At 39.7% G+C, this 6,388-nt stretch overlaps 1 protein-coding gene across 8 annotated transcripts in view; it reads left to right on the plus strand.

Annotated features, from left to right (window-relative positions):
- XKR9 (XK related 9) overlaps positions 1–6,388 on the plus strand; it is an 82,035-nt gene that overhangs the window by 12,786 nt on the left and 62,861 nt on the right. For 3 of the 8 annotated variants that reach the window (XM_034668167.1, XM_034668166.1, XM_034668169.1), the window contains exon 2: positions 1,297–1,359. The exons of the other annotated variants lie outside the window; for them this stretch is intronic. The gene's annotated coding sequence lies outside the window, so the exon portion shown is untranslated. The remainder of the gene's footprint in view (positions 1–1,296; positions 1,360–6,388) is intronic. 8 annotated transcript variants of the gene reach the window in all.

Here is a 6,388-nt window from a genome sequence, read left to right on the forward strand (position 1 = left end):
AATTTTATAATGACTCAGTGTGGCTTGTTTTATCTTTTTTACATTGCTGGGCATTAAGTAGACCCTTTCAATGGAAAGACTCATGTCCTTCAGTTCTAGGAAATTTTCTTGTATTTCTTTTTTTGATAATTTCTGACTATTTTCAGTTCTTTTTTTTCCGGAACCCCTATTACTTTGATATTGTACCTCCTGGTTTCCTCCCAAAGTCTTCCATCTTTTCCCTTCTCTTTTCTACCTTTGTTTTGTTGTTGTTGTTTTGTTTTCCAAAGACTTTCTCAACTTTGTTTCCCAGAATTTCTCTTTATTTTGGTTATGTATTTTTACCTTCCAAGGTTTTTTTTGTTTTAAAAATTTTTATTTTTTTAAAGATTTTATTTATTTGAGAGAGAGAAAACATGAGTGGGGGGAGGGGTGGGGGGAGAAGCAGGACTCTCTGCTGAGTGGGGAGCCCGACTGGGTGGGGGGGCTCCATCCCAGGACCCCAGGACATGATCTGAGCTGAAGGCAGACGCTTAACCAACTGAACCACCCAGGTGCCCATAACATCATTTTTAAAATATAGAAATGTAAAAAAGAAAACAAAAATGATCTAGAATGCCTTCTCCAAAAAGAGCATAACTTTTAGCATTTTGGTATATTTATTTCCACTTTTTTATGTTCAGTTAGCCACTGTATAGTAAGTACATCATTAGTTTTTGATGTCATGTTCAATGATTTATTAGTTGCATATAACACCCCGTGCTCATCACAACACGTGCCCTCCTTAATACCCATCACTCGGTTACCCCATCCCCCCACCCCCTACCCTCTGAAATCCTGGTTGTTTCCCCGGAGTCCATAGTCTCTCATGGTTCCTCTCCCTCTCTGATTTCTCCCTCTTCAGTTTTCCGTCCTTTCCACTATGGTCCTCCGTGCTATTCCAAGATTTTTTCACAGAGCTATTTTTCATAGTATCTTGTTCTTGTTTTACAAATTATAATACCTTCCCTCATCTAAGAATACTAATGATTAAAATATTTTTTCTTACACTGTCTTTTTCTCCCTATTCTTGCTTATTTTGTTCTTTCATTTCTGCTGAACTTTGGATTTCTGTTTATATTAAGAGATCCTGATTGGAAACTGTGTGTGTGTGTGTGTGTGTGTGTGTGTGTGTGTGTGTGTGTGTGTGTAGGTGTATGGGAGGGTTTGCCAGATTGTAGGTTTCACTGTAGCGAGTTGTGGCTATTCTGTTGTAAAACCCATATATAAATGTATGTAAAGCGTTTTGTTTGTGTCTGTACCGTTCACTTTCTCTAGAGATGAAATTCCCAATCTTCTACCTCGCATTCATCTACTTGGAAGCCACTGTTCTGGGGACAGGTAAGGAAAGGGGAATGGAAGTTTACTGTTCTTTCACTTTTTTTTCCCCCTGCCTTTCACTTCCAGGAATAAACTTTGGTTTCTTTTTTGGGGTAGCAGTTTCCTGGCTGTGTAGCACTCGGGTATGTTGCACATATAAGCTTTCAACAATCCCTCTTTTAGAACAGAGCACTGCCCCCACCTACTGCAGCACCTGGTGCCTCTGGGCCCTAACTTCTCAAGGGGTTGTTAGGCTGAATTGGCTTTCTTCCCTCCTACAGCAGTTGTAGGCTATAGTTGTATCACTGCCCTAGCTCTATCTGCAGTCTTTCAAAACTTGGTTATAATCTGTGCAGTCCCCTCTTGCACTCTGTCTTCTCTGGTTTGTACCTTTTACTGGTTTTTTTTTTTTTTTTTGGAATCTATAACTCTGTACACTTTATATGTATTTTTTTATTGGGTTTTGGAAAGGAGTAGCAATAAACATGTGATAAGTCTGCCATAAATAGTACTAAATAGAATTACATTTTCAAAGAATAATGCATAATGTTTTTTGAAACTGCCTATAATGTTAATGGATTTTAATGTGGATTTGTTGAGGATTCAGAATTTTAGCATTTATGAGCAATCTTTCAGGGTAAAATTGGTAATATGCAGTAACAATATGATAATATTGTTGAGAATTTAGTGTCATATAATCCAATAATGGGTAAAATAAGCATAAACAGCACATAAAGTAACAGTCTTCATTTAACACTATTGACCTTTTTTTTTTTTTTTTTTGGCTGCTAAAACACCTCTGTCCTAGTGATTATCCTATCCTCGATCAAGCTTTCTTACAGTTTTGGTATCTTTCCAGGGATATGTTCTGCATACACAAGTAAATACACTTTTATCTATCCCTCCTCCATTCTCCATTTTAATTCCAAATGTTTCAGAAGGCCCAGCACCAAGGCGGCTGGAACTAAGACTTTGACAATCGATATTTCAAATACTGAACTTTTTTTCAAAACAAAGTATCCTCTCAAGATCTCAAGCCCCCCCTCCCCCCAGCGGATTGGGGGAAAAGACTGATACGGTACATTTTCCTGCTCTGACAATTCCTGGAAGTTGGTAGCAAGTTTCATGCTGATCCATGCTCTGGTAAGCAAGGAGGGACTTGCAAGGGAGGAGACACTAATGTATAGTACTGGCAGAATTAAGAAACACTTGAATCTTTTCTCATTTTCTCCAGGATTTTAGCTTCCCTGCTACTAGCCAACTGTACTGACTTTTTCTTGAAGTGACAATCTGGAGATATGAAAACACTCCCAGATAACTTAAAAACACTCAAAAAAAAATCTCACAGAAACATACAGAAAAGATTGTTTGCATAGAGTTGGTCCAATCATTCTGTGAGCTACGGCAGAGAACTGTTTTATGTACATTGGAAGGAAAGGAAAGCTATTCAGTAAGGAATCCATATTGCTCCAGAACCTTCCTGTGACTCTTCTTTGAGTACTCACCCACTCTGGCCACAGGGGTAGGCATATGACCAAAGGTGGGCCAAATATAGTACGTCATGTTCTGTAGATCAGAGACAGGCCCAAGGACTGGGTAATGAGCCAGTGTAAGTCATTAGTCCTTCCCCTAGGATTTTTCAAACCGAAGCTGAAAGAACCAGTTTTGCCTGCTGGTTATGGAGTGGTTAGGATATGAGCCCAGAGCTGCCCGTAGTCATGTCCCTTGCTATGTGAAGAAGCCAGTCAGCTATGGGGTCCCTGACATGCAAAAAAGGGAGTAGAAGTGAGAGGTTTGCGGTTGTATTGATGGGATCCAAACCTTCGTTCTTGTTCACAAGCCTGGCTCTACCCTTATCCTTCTTAGGTTGGTTACATGTGTCAACCAACATTTGCTTAAGCTAGTTGAAAATAAGTTTCTGTCACCTGCAGCAAAATAAATCATACTTATTTAGCCCCAGCTCCCTAGATCTAAGTGCCTTCTAGGTATCTCCCTTTGGATATTCTTTGGTACTTCAAACTCATCTGTGGTAGAACACAGCTTTCCTTCCTTACCCATTCTACCTATTCCATTTCCTTTATTTTCTTATCTTGATTATCAGGTCAACATCTACTCAGCTGTCCAAGCCAGAAACCAAAGCTCTACTAGATTTCTCCCTTTCTACTTGATCCCCATTCTTCAAGATCTAGTAGTTTCTAAGTGCTGTTCCTTTTTATAAGTATTTCTCGTATCTGTTACCCTGTCTTCTATTACCTTTGAGACCCTTCTGCTCCTTTTTCACTTCTCCTACTTTACTGAAAAGGCCAAATCTCAGAATCCTTACCCTGTCCACTGTTGAATGGGGTTCCCTTCTGGTCCCAGATGATTGGTCTAGCATAGTACCATACAGGCTGGTCAGTAATATAAAAGACATGATGGCAGAAAAGCTCTCTTAAACAGGGACAGTGAAGATTAATTATACCAAGCAGGTCCTCGTCTATGAGGAGATCGGAGTCTGAGACACATAGAGGGCTACTCAGTTGTTGCAAAACAGAAGCTGAAGATATACAGAGAGAAGGCAGAGGTGATGACAAGGAGAATATAAGCTCTTGAGTAAACACAAAATGTGCAAGCAGAAGCTGTGAGTAATCCAACTCCACTGGGTATATTGAATGGAGGGTAAAGTAACTGGCTGATATGATAAAAACAAAGAGGAATGAAATCACCATAATGGTTGGGGACACACTCTTGCTTTTGAGGAGGCAACAAAATAATACTAGAACTGCTCTGGACTGTGCTTAGCTTTCTAATTCCTTAGTTAAGCATGCTCCAGCCTGTGTGCAGCATGGCTGGGTTGACAGTACATTGGTTCCTGTGAATTTCTGTGTTCCCTAGCTGCTTTTTTTTTTTTTTTTTTAAGATTTTATTTATTTATTCGACAGAGAGAGAGACAGCCAGCGAGAGAGGGAACACAAGCAGGGGGAGTGGGAGAGGAAGAACCAGGCTCATAGCGGAGGAGCCTGATGTGGGGCTCCATCCCATAACGCCGGGATCACGCCCTGAGCCGAAGGCAGACGCTTAACCGCTGTGCCACCCAGGCGCCCCTCCCTAGCTGCTTCTTATCTCTATGACTTCAAGCCACAAAAATTACATACTCTCACTATAGAACTCAGTTCCCCAATCATGTGACATTCTGCCATATCTCTGTTTATGTGCATATACTGTTTCTTCTAACTGGAATAATTCTTCTCATCTCCTAAACATCTCTAAACTTCTTTAACTGGATACGACTTACTCATCTTTGAAGATTGAGCTCAGGCTCCTCTAAGCTTTCTATAACCCAACCAAATTTAATGGTACTGCGTATTGTAACTGTGTATCTCCACAACTAGAATATAAGCTGCTTTTGAGAGTAGAGAAACTGTTTTGTTCCCTGTTGTGTCCCCAGTGCCTGATCCAGCACCCAGCACAAAGAAGATACTTAACGGATGCCATTGTTTTTGTTAAAGTTCAGTTACCTAGACTCTTTCAAAAACCAGGAAATTTAAGGGCCTTCCATTATCATCCCTCGTCCAATAGATCCACTTGCAGTTGGGCCATGGTTCTTCAAAAAGACAGTGATTACATGGCTTTGTGCAGGTTTCTTCAGTTCAGAATGCCCTTCTCATCCCTGTCCCCTAACTCCTTCCAAGAACAGAAGTAGGGAGACCAGAGTTATGGGCTATTGCAATTGTCCATGCAAGAGAGGATGACAGCCTGGACTAAGGAGTATTGGTGGAATAAGAGGTAGAAACAAAAAATTCTAGAGCTGGAATAGTCAATAAGTACGTGGTGAAGAACTGGATGAGATGAAGGATGGGGGCATATCAAAAATAACTATTGGGTTTTTCTGGTTTGATCAACTGGTGTTGTATTCAGAGACAGAAAGAATGGAGGAGATGCAAGCTAAGAGGTAACTCGGCATTCACCTAATCGGATTTCTCATCTAAATTTTGCTGATATATGCTATACTTAGGGTATGGGAATACCGATTTTTTTTGTTTTTTGTTTTTGGGTTGTGTTGGAAAATACTTATAGTTATTTTTTAATTTACCATTTTAACTATTTTTATGTATACTGTTCAGTGGCATTAAGTACATTCACATTGTTTTATGTGTCATCACAACCACCATCCATTTCCAGAACTTTTTTCATCTTCCCAAACTGCAATTCCTTGTCCACTAAACACTAACTCCCCATTTCTCCCTCTGCCAGTCCTTGGCACCCACCATTTTACTTTTTGTCTCTATGAATCTGACTACTCTAGGTACCTCAAATAAGGGGAATCATATAGTATTTGTCTTTTGTACTGGCTTATATCACTTAGAATAACGTCTTCAAGTTTCATCCATATTGTAGCATGTGTCAGAATCTCCTTCCTTTTTAAGGCTGAATAATATTCCACTGTCTGTGTAGACACCATTGTATTTATTCATTCATCCTTCAGTGGACACTTGGGTTGCTTCCACCTTTGCTATTGTGAATAACACTGCCATGAACCTGGCTGTGCAAATATCTGTCCTTGTTTTCAATTCTTTTGGTATATACCAAAAGTGGAATTGCTGGATCATATGGTAATTCTATATTTAATTTTTGAGGAACCACCATAATGTTTTCCATAGCAGCTGTACCATTTTATATTCCCACCAGTAATGCACAAGGGTTCCATTTTTTCCACAGCCTCCCCAACACTTTTATTATTTATTATTATTATTTTGATAATAGCCATCCTAATGGGCATGAAGTGGTATCTCACTGTGGTTTTAATTTGCATCTCCCTAATGATTAGTGATGTTGAGCATATTTTCTTGTGCTTATTGGCCATCTGTATATACTGTTTGGAGAAATGTCTAAGTCCTTTGCCCATTTTTGAATGGAGTTAGTTTTGTTGTTGTTGAGTTCACTGTTATTCTGTAATATGGTTTCAGGAACACAACAGGTCCCTAAGGCATGAAAACAAGTGTTATGATAGTATGAGAATGCTAGGGACCTTGGGAAAAGGGGCAGAAAAAGGTGAGGATGTCAAAGAACG

Source organism: Ailuropoda melanoleuca, chromosome 9, assembly GCF_002007445.2.
Source record: "Ailuropoda melanoleuca isolate Jingjing chromosome 9, ASM200744v2, whole genome shotgun sequence".
Taxonomy (NCBI): Eukaryota; Metazoa; Chordata; class Mammalia; order Carnivora; family Ursidae; genus Ailuropoda; species Ailuropoda melanoleuca.